This window comes from Monodon monoceros, unplaced genomic scaffold, assembly GCF_005190385.1.
Source record: "Monodon monoceros isolate NGI ecotype Baffin Bay Population unplaced genomic scaffold, NGI_Narwhal_1 Super_Scaffold_15, whole genome shotgun sequence".
NCBI lineage: Eukaryota > Metazoa > Chordata > Mammalia > Artiodactyla > Monodontidae > Monodon > Monodon monoceros.
In genome coordinates this window covers 30,790,847-30,807,649 of record NW_021703771.1, presented here as the reverse complement: position 1 = coordinate 30,807,649, position 16,803 = coordinate 30,790,847, and the positions used below count along the sequence as shown (strand labels likewise).

At 44.2% G+C, this 16,803-nt stretch overlaps 1 protein-coding gene and 1 pseudogene across 2 annotated transcripts in view; one reads left to right on the top strand and one right to left on the bottom strand.

Annotated features, from left to right (window-relative positions):
* Nucleotides 1-16,803, top strand: part of FAXC (failed axon connections homolog, metaxin like GST domain containing) — an 80,185-nt gene that overhangs the window by 44,749 nt on the left and 18,633 nt on the right. The gene's annotated exons all lie outside the window — the stretch shown is intronic.
* On the bottom strand, nt 9,859-10,398 carry LOC114896235 (annotated as a pseudogene).

Sequence of the window (16,803 nt, the reverse complement as noted above, 5' to 3'; positions counted from 1 at the left end):
TGTTGAATAAAAGTGGTAAGAGTGGTTATCCTTGCCTTGTTCCTGATCTTAGGGGAAATGCTTTCAGCTTTTCACTGTTGAGTATGATGTTAGCAGTGGGTTTGTCACATATTGGACTTTATTATAAGAGAGCTGGTCTCAGAGAGCTGGGACTCCAGAGCAGGAAGCCGGGCTCGGTAAGAAATAGATTAGGGGTCTTGTAGCTGCAGCACGGGAGCTGCTCTCTTTGGGGAGTGTGGCTTAGGTTGTTGCCAAACTTTTTCTGCATTAAAAAAAAAAATTATTTATCTATTTACTTTTGGCTGTGTTGGGTCTTCGTTGCTGCACGCGGGCTTTCTCTAGTTGCAGCGAGCGGGGGCTACTCTTCATTGCAGTGCACGGGCTTCTCATTGCGGTGGCTTCTCTTGTTGCGGAGCACGGGCTCTAGGCACGCAGGCTTCAGTAGTTGTGGCATGCGGGCTCAGTAGTTGTGGCTCGCGGGCTCTAGAGTGCAGGCTCAGTAGTTGTGGCACACGGGCTTATTAGTTGCTCCACGGTATGTAGGATCTTCTGGGACCAGGGCTTGAACCCGTGTCCCCTGCATTGGCAGGGATTCTTAACCACTGTGCCACCAGGGAAGTCATTTTTCTGCAGTTTTATGCTCCATGTCTTGTGGTTCTCAAGCTTCTCCTGGTCACAACGTAAGATTGCAATATGATGCTTTTGGAAAGCAGCTTTTGTCAGGTGGACCGGAACTAAGGGTTATTAAGGAAAGTTGAGGTGGCAGCTCCTTGTGTGTGGGCGTTGGGGGTGGGTTGAGGCTGGATCTGAATTTCTTCTCTGGTCTCTAACTCACCCTCGGGCTCAGGCTGGGGAAACAGGCCGCAGGATGGGGGTGTCGGTGGTATTGATAGTTCACACTGTTACAAAGGGGTCTTAAAGAAGCTGTCCATTTACCTGATTGTGACGAAGCAGCACAGAGGACTGAACTCTATAATGTTTGTTTGCTTTTGACTGGACTTTTATAGACCCTGCATGGTGACATAGCACTTATGTCATGGGAAAAGCAAATGAATAATTAGCAGCTAGAGTTGATTTGGGAGACATAATCATATGGGGGAGAATAATAAAGGTACAGTTTCAGTTATGAGGCTCAGCTGGGCACTGTTGGTGGGCAATAAATAACTGCTGGATGAATGAAGGAAAGAATGAATGAATGTCAGGACACGTTTAGCAGGTAGCCAACGTGGCAGTCCAGGATCTGTGGATCTGAGAGTACTTTCTGAGTAAAAAATTGAAATTTGTGAATGCTTTTAAGAGCATTCATTGTTTGAGCCCAGAAATAGTGCTGGGCTCTCTAGGTGGAAACTGCAATTTCCTATCAAAGAATGTTCTTTTCAGCCATGGCTAGAGACCTTAGGAGGGAGAGTATACTTGTAATAATTAGAATGCAGACTGAAAGATAATGCCTTTGACTTAGGACTGTATGAGTCTGACTGTATGGGCACACATGCATTCAGCTCTTTGAGAGGGGCTGTGAGCAAGTTGGGGACAGCCCTGGCTACTAGAACTGCCACCTGAGGGAGATCTTGTAATATTTATAATAGCAACACTTGTGAGAAGTGCCACCCTGGAGAAGTACCAGGTGCAATGAGGGCATTTTTTGCAGGGGAAACTGACATGGTCAAGACTACTTTGAGGGGATGACATTTAAGCTGGGCTCTGAAGATAAACGGGGGTTAGGCAGGCATGTGTGTGGGGAAGAGGAATTGGATGTGGCAGGGAGGAGATGAGCATGGAACGTGGAAGGAACTTCACCCGTGAAGGCTCTGAGTGGAAGAGCAGCTGGGAGCCTTCAAGGAATGAAAAGATGGCCAGTGTATCTGGAAACTGTGTGAGAGCAGAGGTGTGGCATGAGGTGGAGGTAGGCAGGGGCTAGATCATACAGGCCTTCCACGTCACGTAAAGAACGCAGGCTTTGTTCAAAGAGCAGTGAAAGCCATAGGAGGTTGAAAGTAGGGAAGAGGCGGGACCTTATTTATGTGTAACCCGCTGGAGGGGCCGAGGGTGGATTCGGGGCCCAGTGAGGACGCTGATGCAGTCCAGGAAAGGTAAGATGGCGTTTGGACTACGACCATGGCCTTAGAGTTGGGCATAAAATTTAGTGATTTTAAATGTGTGTGGGGGGGTGGGAGGTGGTGATGGAGAGGGCAGGGGTGAGGAATAACCAAGTTCTCGACACGAAAATTGAGTAATAAGCAAAGTAGCCATTCCCAGAGCTGGGGATCACTGGAGAGAAGGGGGCGATCAGGAATTTCAGTTGTGGATATGCCGAGTTTGAGATCCTGGGAGACAGGTGCATGAGTGGAGAGGAAGTATATGAAAATGGCAGCCTTTTGAATCGGTGGAGAAAAGATAAATTAATTCAGTGAAATGGTGTTGGGACAGCTGGCTAACCATCTGGGACAACATAAGTACAATCCAGACTTTGTCATATACCTGAATAAATTCCAAATGGATTAAGCACTTCAGTGTAAAAAATAAAACTGTAAAGATGCCAGGATAAAATACGGGAAACATTTATATAATGTTAACTTGGGAATATTTTTCTAATAATGTCACCAAAGGGAGAAACTATAAAAAGAAAGGTTGGATTGGTGGATTACGTGAGAAAAAGAAAGCAAACATCACCATAAATAAAGTTAAAATTGAAATGGTAAGTTGGAAAATGTTTGTGACGTGACAAAGCAATATTACTGAACTTGTGAAGAACTTCTGCAAGTCAGTAAGAAAAGTGAGTGCCTGAAAGGGAAAATTGGGCAAAAGACATAAAAAGGTAATTTGCAAAAATAATACAAATAATAAACACATGAAAAGTGTTCAATTTCTTTAGTAATCAAAGCAGTGCAAGTTAAAAAATCAGGCACCACTCTGTCAATCAAACTGGCAAAGTTTTTTTTTTTTTTTAATAGTGTGAAGTAGCTGCAGGGGTGGGGAAGAGGCACTAACCTCTGTTGGTAGGAATAAAAACGAATACTTCGGGCTTCCCTGGTGGCGCAGTGGTTGAGAGTCCGCCTGCCGATGCAGGGGACACGGGTTCGTGCCCCGGTCCAGGAAGATCCCACATGCCGCGGAGCGGCTGGACCCATGAGCCATGGCCGCTGAGCCTGCGCGTCCGGAGCCTGTGCTCCGCAACGGGAGAGGCCACAACAGTGAGAGGCCCCCGTACCAAAAAAAAACAAAAAACTAATACTTTCTGAAGTTGAGTTTCACAGTTTCAGAAGTCATAAAATTGTACATATTTATCAATACAGCCGGCTGTCTTTATCCGCCTGGGTTCCGCATCTGCAATTCAACCAAGCGTGGCTCCTGTACTATGTTTAGGATCCGAGATTGGCTGAATCTGCGGATGCAAACCTGCGGATATGGAGCGTCGAGTAATGGACTTGAGCATCCGCGGATTTTGATATCTGCGGGAGTCCTGGAACCGATACCCCAAGGTACGACTATTTACTAAATAATTAAGCTTGTTGGGGTTTTTCCTAAGAAAAATATTACAAAGATTTTTATCTAAAGAAGATTATAATACTGAAACATTGAAATCTTATGGTTATTAATAGTATGGATTTTTTTTTTTTTTTTTTTTTTTTTGTCCAGAGTGCTCGGTTTTTGTTTGAGATGGCAACAGGAAACAAGTTACTAGGCACTCACAACTCTCTCTTTCCCCACCCTCCTCTGCCCCCCTTATATTGTCAACTTTCCCTTCTTTTAGGGCAGCTCAAGGTTTAACCATGGCAGAGCACGTAAAGATTGGTATATCCTTAGGTGCCCACTTGTGGACCGTTTGTGAGTAATTTCCATTTTTCTCTAGAAAGAGTGATGCATTTCATCAGTTCTCTTTGGTCACAGGCATACCCAGAGAAATTATTATTACTGCCAAGGGTGCTCTATAGAGCTGAGCAGAAAGCTGTAATGTCAGGAGATTGAGGTTTGTGGTTTGTAAGAGAGCTCAGGACATTTAAAAGTTTTTTTAAGGATACGAAGTTAAGTGACAGCAAGGATAAAGTCTTAACACTCAACTCATAATTTGCTTCTATATAGAATGTTGAATTGAAATCTAAACTAGGTGAGAAGGTCAAAAGAGAGCATTTCAGTATTTTTTAACAACTAAAGACTAACAAGCAAACTATTTGAACATTATTTTTGTATCAGTTATGCACCGGGTGCTATGCTAGACTCTTGGGAAACAAAGACGAATAAAAATGGTGTTTACTTTTAGGAGGCTTATAATATAGCAGAGCTTACGTTTCTAGGCTCAAACAATATCCTTGTATGTGAAGAATTCCCATGTGATCTTGGAACTCTGATTGTAATCTTTCAGAAATGAGGAGGCCAGGAAAAATGTCAGACGATGGAGATAGGAAATCATCCCTGTTTCCAAAAGGGGATGGAGAAAGTAGATTCTCATAATTAAATAAAACACTAGAAGGAATTATTGAATAGATGGCTGGTTTTCTTGAAGGACTATTATTGGTTCATTGTGAATAAATCATACCAAAAAGGACTGTAGTCATCCCTCGGTATCCACTGGGAATTGGTTCCAGGACCTGCCGCTGATACCAAAATGCTCAGATGCTCAAGTCCCATAGTTGGCCCTTTGTATCTGCGGGTTCCATGTCATTGAATTCAACCAACCTCGGATCACGTATGTATATAGTGTATTTATTGAAAAAAATCCGCGTATAAGTGGACCTGCAGCAGTTAAAACTCAATGTTGTTCAAGGATCAACTGTACTGTGTTTTCGTGACTTGCTGGACCTACTAACTGGATAGACGATCCCTTGATTTCTTCAAATCACTGGAGACTGTCTCTCATGTTATGCTTGTGCAAGATGGCTGGTTTTTACAGGGGGCTTCGTGGATGCATATGGTGCCACCAAGGTTTCTTGAGAGGTCTGGTTGGGGGGTGGGGAGAGCGAGCCCTTGATGGCTGGATCTTTCCACCCTTTCTTCACCTAGAGCAGCTCCTCTGTTATCTGTTTATGTATTGGGAATCCCTTTCATTTTGTTTGATAGAGAACTTCTCCTACCAAAGAAAAAAGTTTGAAAGCCCCTGGATTAATTGGTGGTGGGTGCATGATTGGTTGAGTATCTGTAACCTCCACAGTACCCATTAATGGACTGATATCACCTGAATCTCCAGGGACACTGCTCTTGACTTTTCTCAAAGACCTGTTGACAACTTCAAAGACAAGCTTAATGGTTTTTGAATGACTCCACGTGGAAGGATAGCTAAAAATTGGACAGAAAAATCGGGAATCAAAGCTGTCAACCTTAAGAAGAAGAAACCTAATAGGGATAAATGTCAAATTCTGTACTTAGGTCCCCAAATTGAATTGCACAGGGTGGGGAGAGGCATATGAAAAAAGATTTAAGGATTTTAGTTGACTTCGATCTCAGTATGTCACCAGCCTGATGGGCTTCCAGAGGTGCTAATAAAAACCTAGCCTGTTTAAACAAAGCATAATGTCTCGGCTTAAAAGTTGTTTCCGGGGCTTCCCTGGTGGCGCAGTGGTTGAGAGTCTGCCTGCTGAGGCAGGGGACACGGGTTCATGCCCCGGTCTGGGAGGATCCACGTGCCGCGGAGCGGCTGGGCCTGTGAGCCATGGCCACTGAGCCTGTGCTCCGCAACGGGAGAGGCCACAGCAGTGAGAGACCCGCGTACCACAAAAAAAAAAAAAAAGTTGTGTCCTCAAGGAAGCCTTTCTGGAACTTTCTCCCAGAGTGTGTCAGGCAAACCTGTTCCATGCTCCCAGGCCCCTGGTACTTTCTTCCCCAGAGCACTCCCTGTACCTTCTCTGCATGGTAGGCTTGACTGTCTCCTCAGCTGGACTGGACACCAGGCCTGGTGGGTTGGTTTCTGCCTCTAGGGCCTGAACAAACGCCTGGCACATGTTAGGCTTTCAGCAAGTGTTTGTTGAACAAAGGATGCAATTTTCAGTTCTGGGAGCCATCTTTTAAATGAAATGTGGCCAAACTCGGGTGTATTCAGAGAAGGGTAGTTAAGAAGGTGGTTAGTCTCAAAAAATTTTCCTATGAGGAATTTGAATATACTGGGCATGGATAATGTGGAAAAGTGCAGATATAAGGGTCATAAACTAGCTCTTTTCAAGTGTTGAAAGTGGGTAGTGACTTAGCCGTTGTTGCAGGTGATGGGCGTGTTTGGGCAGAGGAAAGGAGGACAGAGGGGGACTGGGGTGTGTATGAGGTGAAATAACAGATTGCAACTCAGGGTAAGACAGCACTGTAGAGCAGACCCATCTAAAGTTGGGAGGGCTTGTCTTATGATGTGGTCGGAGCTGCCGTTTTCTGCAGTCATGCCCTGAGAGTGAGAACCACTATCAGCATAGCTGAGGAGTCTTTTTACAGGCAGTACGATGTTTAAGTAGAAATGGTCTTTGGGGGTCCTTTCAGTTCTGATGATTTGGTGATTTTATATTCATTCTCTAGAGAGAAGAGCAGAGACAGTTTTCCAAGTTATAAAACATATAAAATATGTTTGTCATTTACTATAGGGCTGGTGTGGGTGCTGGAAGGAGGACAGGTGGGTAAAGAGCCATGGAAGGGGCCACATGAGGGAACTGTCTTGGTTAGGGTGACCCTGGGTGGGTCTGTCTTCATGGTTCTTAGCCCAGTCCTTCCTTCTTTCCGTGTCACAAACCTATTACGCAGACTGCAGGGGTTTTTTGTTTGTGTAGATAAATTTTAGACACTGTTTTTAACAGCATCCTGAAGATGTTGTAGTCTTACAGCACCCCTGAGAGATAGTTATTTCACAGAAGGGAAAGCCAAATGAGGGTCAGAGAGACGAGGGAACCGGTCTCGGGCTGTGCAGCTAATGACAACGTGTTTCTTTTGCTGCAGGACAACTTCTGTATATTTGCATTGGTGGTTTGTTAAAATCACCTGCAAGAATAGTAATAATTTGGCCTGGAAACCATAAATTCTATTTTTACCTGTATTGATTGGGTCCCTGTGAGTGCTTAAGCTTTTTACAACTTCATATCGGAATCCGATGCTAACTGAAGTGAACTGATCTACTCTGAAAGATCCTTACATATTATTCAGTAACTCTAAATTGCTTGCAGTTGCTAATGGAGAGGACCATTAGATCAGATGCTCAGAGAGCAGCAGCTCTTCTCTTCAGTCATCGCATCCATTCCAGACTTCCAGAAAGAGGGAGCAATGGAGGCCTGGGGGCCTGGCCATCTTAAAGAACCAGGGATTGGGGGGGTCAAGCCCTGCTCATCCTAAAGTGTTTGCAGGACTTCCCTGGCGGTCCAGTAGTTATGGCTCCACGCTTCCATTGCAGGGGGCACGGGTTCCATCCCTGGTCTGGGAGCTAAGATCCCACATGCCCTGCGGTGCAGCCAAAAATAAATAAATAAATAAATAAATAAATAAAGTGTTTGCATCGTTATGGGGAAGAGGCAGTTGTGGCTCATTTCTTTTCCAGGTTTACTGTTGCTATCTCAGTTGGTAAAAATATGTTGATTATTCACGAAAACAAAAAGAAGTTACGTTTCGCAGATTAAAATGAAATGCTAATCAGTGCTGAGTTCTTGGAAATCTTTGTGGCTTATTTAGCAACACAAATTGGTTGATGTAATTCTGACAGAAGCAGTCTGTTTTTTGCTTTATCCTGGGGGTGTTCCAGCTGTTTCTTCCCTGAGAAAAGTGACTTTGTGTTTAAATTTTCAGGGTTCCAATTCCTGAATGATTAAAATAAAAGAAAAAAAGAGGAAAAAGATTCACAAGATAGCGCCATGTAGACAATAGATTCTTAAATCTTATGTAGGTATGTATGTGTTAGGGATGAGCACAGAATGAGAAGGCTCAGTGCTTTTCCTGGGTCGCCAGATATGGAAACCCTCTGCATTTGTGTTGTGGGATCGGGGAACTTTCCCTTTCCACTCCTCTCTAGTTCTTGTGGCTGGACTAACATACAAGACAGATTAACAGGAGAAAAAGAAATTTTCATTTGCGAACATGCAGGTCTGATAGAAATGGTACCTAAGAAGTGGCCAAGGAAGGGAGCTTTTATATTTTTTAGACAAAGAAACAATATGCGAGGAATTGACAGGACATAGAAACTTGGGTTTTGGGTGCTCAATTAGTGAAGCGTCTAAGCAGGGTTTGGGCTTGGGGTAGTCAATTAAAGACATAATGAGGTTTGTTTATACAGGCTTCTCAGCCTTGAATTCCCTGTCTCCGAGTGGTAAGGGTGTCCTTCTACTTCCAGAGGCAGGGAGTGCACCTTCCACATGGGAGATTGGTTTCCTGTTTTCAGGAAGACAGAGAGGAGGGTCAGAGTGTCCATCTTGCATTGGCCATTTCTTAAGTGACTTTAATTCAAAATAATCAATATGCCACTGTGACATATTTTGAGTGGCCTGCCCTGAGTCCCAACAGTGTTCTTTTGGGCTGATTTGACTGAATTTGACAAAATTCATTGACTAGACTGCCTAACTCGGGAGGAATTATAATTAAATGGTGACTTGATGTATCCTAGTACATTAAGTCAGTTGCTTGGTCCTTGGTGAACCAATCAACATATCTTAGCCCACCTCACTCCCACACTTGAGCATTGATGCCTCCAGACCTCAGGCTTCTTCCTTCTTCCCCTTCCCCCCACCCTATTATTTCATTTGCTCCTTCCCAAATTTACTTCCCTCCCACTCAGCCTAGCCTGAGATCTGTCAGGGAAGCTGCTATCTCCCCAGGGTCCTCCATCCCTCAGCCCAGCCCTCGTGGTCTGCATCTGGCAGTGCTCCGGGCAGCTGGGAGGCCTCCCTCTCCTCGCTGCACTCAGTTCCATCCCCTCCACCCCTTCCCCTCAAGTTATCTCTTCCCTCTTTCAACCCTTATTTCTTTTTAATAATATGTTTTATTTTTAACTTTTTTTACATCTTTATTGGAGTATAATTGCTTTACAATGGTGTGTTAGTTTATGCTTTATAACAAAGTGAATCAGTTATACATATACATGTGTTCCCATATGTCTTCCCTCTTGCGTCTCCCTCCCTCCCACCCTCCCTATCCCACCCTTCCAGGCGGTCACAAAGCACCGAGCTGATCTCCCTCAACCCTTATTTCTTTACAGCCTCCTTCTACTTACCATATAAGTCTTCCCTATCTAAAAAAGATACCACTCCATACCTCATTATTTTGTAATAACCTATAAGGGAAAAGAATCTGAAAAAGAATATATATAACTGAATCACTTTGCTGTACACCTGAAACTAACACAACATTGTAAATCAATTATACTTCAATTTTAAAAAAGTTAAAAAAAATACCACTCCACTTCTGTCCTGTCTCTTGCCTTCCCTTCACACAGAAGCTTTTTATGAAATGAATCAGTAGTCATTCTCTTCACTTATCTCCCATTTACATCATGAACCACTGTATCCTGACCCCTGGCCCCCAACCCACCTGTCTGCAGAGCGCTCTTGAAAGGGTAAATAACACCCTGCCTTATTGCCAGATCTTATTAAAGCCAGATCTTATTGCCTGCCTTCTTAAAAGACTTATTTTTCTTTTGGCCTTTTAGTTATTAATTATTATTATTTTTCAAGAGCCAAGTTTTTTTATTTGTTCATTTCTTTTTTTTTTTTTTGGCGGTACGCGGGCCTCTCACTGTTGTGGCCTCTCCCGCTGCGGAGCACAGGCTCCAGACGTGCAGGCTCAGCGGCCATGGCTCACGGGCCCAGCTGCTCCGCGGCATGTGGGATCCTCCCGGACCGGGGCACGAACCCACGTCCCCTGCATCGGCAGGCGGACTCTCAACGACTGCGCCACCAGGGAAGCCCTATTCGTTCATTTCTTGCATTTGAAGTAGTTCTCAGTGACATCCTCGGCCTGACTGAGACTCTTTGCCTTAGTCCTTGGCCACCACGCAAGTGCAGCAACCACTTTACGGAGCTTCCCTCTCTTGTCAGTTTTACAGAGGCCCCCTCATTCCCCTAGTTTCTTGTTGTCATCAACTTGAATTAGGTTGATTTGGTGTTCAGTACAAACAGCCTCCACCGGCTTGACCCACACAGGCTCATCACACAAAGATGGACGCGAGCACACAGCGATGGGCTTGGCGCTGGTCTAAGGCTTTGGCAGCTTCCCGAATTCCACGTGCGAGGCCATCGGTGGGTGAGGGTGGTCTTCGGTACCTCCCGTAAAGTGTTGTTAACGTCCGTTACGCCTTCCAGCAGCAAATCAATGCCTTCCTCAGCCATGGCTGTAGGTTACAGGTGGAGCTGAAACTGGAATACACCCGCCAGCTTGGTGGCAGCAGGGAAAGAGAAACTTTTCTTTATTTTAGTTTTTAATTTTGGATTTTTTGAAGTAGGAAACTTTTACCTGAAGGAGAGGCTTTGAGGAGTCTCTTCCCTGCTGTAAGGCTGATGGAAATGACATTTCTTGGGTGTGTTGAAGTACAGAGGATTCAGGCTTCTTCTTCCCCCGGAGGCTTCATCCTCCATTTCAACTCCATTTCTGGGCATGAGATGAGGAGGCATTAGTCTCCTGCTGTTTCAGGTGTCGCGGGATTGTTGGCTGGGTGTGTGTGTGTGTGTGTGTGTGTGTGACCTTCTAACACATGCGGGTGCATACTTTCCATGTATTAAGTCATTTACTACTCACAGTGATCCTGTCCATGGGGAAACTTAGGCACAAAGAGGAAACTTGTCTGGGAACACCCAGCTATCATGGATTTGAATGGAAGTAGTCTAGGAGAACCCAGAAATCATTGCCGAACACTTTTTAGCCTTTATCTTACTCATTGGCTCTCTCTGACCCTTTTTCCCTGCTCCCCTTTTTAGGTTCCTTAAATGTTGATTGGTCTCAGAAGTCAAGCCCCCCACCCTCTATTCATCTCCTGAATCCAGCTGTTTTCTGTATCTTCACTTAGACGTCCCACAACCACGTGAGATTCAGCACATCCCCAAACAGAAAACCCCTCACCCTCCCACCGAACCAGCATCCCCTCCTGTGGCCTCTCTCTTCATCCTCCATTCAGTTATTCAAGTTGGGTGCCAAAAGTCCTTCTAGATTGCTCATTCTCTGTTGTCTTCCACCTGGCTTTCAAAGCCCTAGACTGCCTGGGCCCTGCCTTCTTTCCAATCTCATTTCTTAACCCTCACCTCTTGCCCACTGTGTGCCAGCCATCCTTGTCTTCTCTCCGCTTCACAAACACACCAAGCTTATGCTAACCCTGGGGCACTTGTCTTAGCTGTTTCCCTTGCCTGGAATTCCCAGTCTCCAGATCTGTGCATCGGTAGATCCTTCTCGACATTCATGTCTCTGGGTAAATTTCAGCTCCACAGAGAGGCCTTCCCTGACCACCCAGTCTAACACAGCTGTCAGTCACCCTCTATCACATCACCTTACTTTAATTCCCTGCATTGCACTTATCACTGGCTGATGCTTTCTTATTTATTGATTGATTTGGTTATCATCTCTCCATGGGATGTAAACTCCATGAGAGCAGTGACCTTGTCTGTTCTGTTAGTCCCAGGATCCCAGCACCCAGAGCTGTGTCTTGCCTATAGTCAAAATAATATTGATAAGAGCTGACATTTGTGGAGCATTTCCAGTGTGCTTAGGCAAATGGTAGTACAATATATAATACCCTCATGTGGTAATATGTACTTTCATAATAATGTATAGTGTGTATTATGTATTAATTATATAACACACAATATAATACATATATATTACACATATGATATATGTATACTATGTAATATAAAATACCTACTATATACAATATATGTCATATGTACATATATGTGTGTGTGTGCATGTATATCCTCATGGTAATATAATAACAATACCTATCCTCATATGGTTTGGTGAGAATTAAATGAGGCAGTATTAGTAACATCTTATTATGATTATCATTGTCATTAGTATTATCATGCCTGGTTTGTAAATGAGGAAACTGCGGTACACAGTGGTTAACTACCTTCACAGGATCACGTGGCTGAGACGGGGTGGGCTCAGGCTTGGACCCAGGAGCCTGGCTGTAGAGCCAGATGCTCAGTAAGCTCGCTGGGACCTCACCGAACACCTTAACCTCTTAGCTCCTTTCTGCCCCACAGCCATAGGAGGAGCGCCCAATGTCTGTTGCCTGGATTTTGCCACAGATTCTTAGCTGATGTCCCAACCTCCAGGTCTGCTTTTGAATTCTACTAGCGTGGTCAATCTAAATCAGAACTGTTAGGCTCCCAGGTCTCTTAGACTAAAATCCAAACTCCTTTTCTTCATAAGCTGAATTCTCTTCACATCTCTGCCCATATTTCCTACTTCTTCCCCATGTGCACCTTTATTCCTAATGCACCAAATTACCCTTGGGTCCCTGAACACACTGTGGTGTTCTGCAGCTCCCTGCAAAACAGAGGCTGTTTCCCTTGCCTTGCTTAATTTGACAGATTCTCAAAGCTTGTTTCTATTACTTAGAAACTTTCTTAGTGTTCTCCCTAACCTCCTCCAACCCCGTGGGGCTGCCTACATTGGGTGTTCTCTTCTCTCCTGTTTCACTTTGTGCACAGTTCGATCATGGAAGTACTATATTGTACTCTTCTGGGCTCCTGCTATGCTCCCCTACCCCGCAACCTCCAGCCTTCCCTCAACCTTTCCTGTGGACGTTATCATTTTGACTGGCTTCCCTCCACCCCTGGCACCTAAGAGAAGGCCTGGTAAATATTAGGCACTCAGTAACTATTTGCTGAATGAATACTAACTTCCAAAAGGAATTTGAGGCAATCCTATATAAGACAGAGCATTATAATATATTCAACATTAATATAAACATTTCAGAAACCAACTAGAAAAAAGTTATGTTCTTGGAATGAGCTTATTCCTGGAATTGGGCACAAGTTAACTTTGAGGTTTTTGGCTACCAAGATAAAAAGGGAGGTGTGTGGGGGCAGTTTCATCTTCATTTTCTAGGGAAAGGAAAAGGTTCTTCCACTGAGACAAGTTTTTTCGTGGTCCTGAATTCTAGGAAGAGATTCTTCCATGGAAAGGAGATTGGATTTCCTTAAGGACAGTATTTTTGAATGTAAACATTTGTAAAAAATTTTTCTTAATAAAAGCTCAAGGTTTAACGTTGAATTGCAGCTCCAAAGGCATTTGTTTGGGGTCCTACTTTAATACAGTGCCTGTATTTTTTTTTTTTTTTGCGGTAGGCGGGCCTCTCACTGCTCCGGACGCGCAGGCCCAGCGGCCATGGCTCACGGGCCCAGCCGCTCCGTGGCATGTGGGATCTTCCTGAACCGGGGCACGAACCCGCATCCCCTGAACCGGCAGGCGGACTGTCAACCACTGCGCTACCCGGAAAGCCCAACAGTGCCTGTATTTTTTATTTGGATATATTTATTATAGGGGTGGAGCTTAGAGAGCCTAGAGATTTTGTTAACTTACCCAACAACCATAGCCCAGGCACCTCTTATCAATAGATCCACTTTCCAATGTAAGTTATTTTTTGGGAGGGGAAGTGTGTGGGTTTAGGGCAAGCTTTGGCAAGTCCTGAATCAGCTATTTTACATTTGGGTCTTTGGTGACTACCAGCGGTTTAGCTTTTCCATGTTGTTCATTGAAGAGATTTCTTGCATTAGACACCAGGTGGTCGGTCCACCTTTGGAGGATCTCTCGTCAGAATTTAAGGGCCTGCACAACTACTGAGCCCGCGTGCCACAACTGAAGCCCGTGTGCTTAGAGCCTGTGCTCTGCAACAAGAGAAGCCACCACAGTGAGGAGCCCATGCACCACAAGAAAGAGTAGCCCCTGCTCGCCACAACTAGAGAAAGCCCGCATGCAGCAACGAAGACCCAACACAGCCAAAAAAAAAAAAAAAGGAAAAAAAAATTAATTAAAAAAAGAAAAGAAAAAAGAACTTAAGGGCCTGGCTTGTGCTGCCTGGTTCGGAGGCCATCTTGTCTTCATGAAACAGTGAGCTCCAGCAGTGTGGGGCAGGGCCACAGTAGTTCTTCACAAACTATTAGCTCAAGCACCTGTATAAGCCCTGGCTGAGCCTCAGAGTTGTACATCCTAGAGTTCTGTGCCATCAAGTATTGGGAGGGATAATTTTGTTCTAAAAGATTTAAGGACAAAGTATTATAAAATGGTCTGCATTCACTGAAAAATATATTTACTGAGCACCTGTTGGGCGCCGGGCACTGGTGGGTACCGGGGGATACAGTCTTAGTACCCAGGTAGAGCTCACCGTCTAGTATGATTTCTGTCTTCACTGATTTTACAATCTAGACAGAATCATAAGAGAACCATTCTGATGAGACTGTCAGGGCATCCATGTACCAAATAAACTCCTAGGTAGCTGAGTTCATTCACCTATTAGATGAGGATGATTTAGGATTGTCCTTTTAAACACTGGGAGGGTTTCTGCCAAATGTTATCATTTGAGATTTAGCATAGTCGATACAGTCTCTTCCCTTGGCCCCTTGTCAGTGAACAAGATCAGGTATTTTTTTGTTTTGGTTTTTCATTATGAAAATTTTCAAACACACAGAAAAGTAGAATAGTAGTCCAATGAACAACTTTATAACCATCACCTCTATTCAATAGTTGTTAACATTTTGTCATATTTGCCTCAACTATTTTTTTTCTTGATGTGGATGTATTTTAAAATTAGTTACAGATATCATGACATTTAACCTCCAAACACTTTTGAATGTAGTGCTGATATTTTTGTCATGTGGTCAGCAGCCTCCAAGGTGGCCCCCAGTGATCCCTGCCTCCTGGGATTCATCCTCTTCGGCAATCCCCTCCCATTGAGTGTAGGCTGGACTTATTGATTCGCTTCTAAGAAATAGAATATGGCAGAAGCAATGGGATGTCCCTTCCAAGATTAGGTTATAAAAAGATTGTAGCTTCTGTCTTGGGCATCCTCTCTCTCCTGTTCTTGATCTTTCACTTGCTCTGATTCAAGCCAGCACGGTTGTGAGCTGCTCTATGGAGAGGTCCACGTGGCAAGGAACTCATCTCTGGCCAGGAGCCAGCAAGGACCTGAGGCCTGTTAACCATGTGAATGAGTTTGGAAACAGCTTCCCCTAGTCAAGGCTTGAGATAACTGCAACCTGGCTGACATCTTTTTTTTTAATATTTGGGATTTTATTTTATTTTTTTAATTTAAAAAAATTGAAGTGGGCTTCCCTGGTGGCTTAGTGGTTGAGAGTCCGCCTGCCGATGTAGGGGACACGGGTTTGTGCCCTGGTCTGGGAAGATCCCATATGCCGCGGAGCAGCTAGGCCCGTGAGCCATGGCCGCTGAGCCTGCATGTCCGGAGCCTGTGCTCTGCAACAGGAGAGGCCACAACAGTGAGAGGCCCACGTACCGCAAAAAAAAAAAAAAAATTTAAGTATAGTTTATTTACAGTGTGTTAATTTCTGCTGTACAGCAAAGTGACTCAGTTATACACATATACAAATTCTTTTTTTATATTCTTTTCCATTATAATTTATCCCAGGATATTAAATATAATTCCCTGTACTATATAGTAGGACCTTGTTGTTTATCCATTCTGTATGTAATAGTTTGCATCTACTAACCCCAAACTCCCAGTCTATCCCTCTCCCTCCCCCCTCCCCCTTGGCAACCACAAGTCTGTTCTCTATGTGTGTGAGTCTGTTTCTGTTTCATAGATGAGTTCATTGGTGCTGTATTTTAGATTCCACATATAAGTGATATCATAGGGTAGTTGTCTTTCTCTTTCTGACTTACTTCACTTAGTATGATAATCTCTAGTTGCATCCCTGGCTGACATCTTCATTGCAGCCTGTGAGAGACCCTGAGCCAGAGGCACCCAGCTAAAGCTGCCTGGATTCTTGACTCACAGAAACTGTGAGGTAATAAATATTTGGCCTTTTAAGCTGCTAAATTTTTGAGGAAATTTATTATGCAGCTATCAATAACAAACACATCTACATAGCTCCAATCCCATTAATCCTAGTAGGAGCCCCTTTGAGCAGCTGCTGAGCTGTGAAGGGTACAGCCAAGTTGTCAAGAGGGAAGAGTGCTTATCCTGCTATGATGGGCGGCAGGCATCGAATTTCAGTTGCCTCAAGTTGCATAGATAAAAGGTTTTACATCTTTTAGAAGTAGAATCTTATCTTTTAGTCTCTCAGGAGACTATTATTACTACCCATTCTGATTTTAGCAGTGTTCTTGTCTTGGCTCTGAAGAAACCTGGATCTATTCCAAGATTGTAGAGCTTGGCACACAGGAGGTTTCTGTCTCTGGATTCAATGATCTTTGAGAAAGTAGTGTGCAATGGGGAGAGAGTTATGTGGGACATTCTTAACCATCTAATGGTCAGGATACATGGACAAGAATGTTCAGTAGGGGAGTAATAAGGCCTCCCACAGAGTAGGAGCTAAAGACTCAGTCCTACACTCGGAAAGAAGCATCGCACAGAATTGTATGTGATATCCAGCATACTCATGCGTATATCATTTGAGAAGGTATCAGTTTCCAAATTTTTTTTTTTTTGGCCATTCTCAGACCAGGGATCGAACCCAGGGCCCGGCAGTGAAAGCGCTGAGTCCTAACCACTGGACCACCAGGGAATTCCCCAGATTCCCACTTTTAAAGATGAGGTCAATAGCAGTTTGGTTTCATCCAAAGGGATCTATGCCTATTGTGTGAATCTGAGTAAGGTCCACCACTCTGGGCAGGTGCTAAACAGTTCTGGTGGTTAAAGGTTTGCACCGGTTTTTGGTGATTGCTCAGATCTTTGAAAATGGTTGA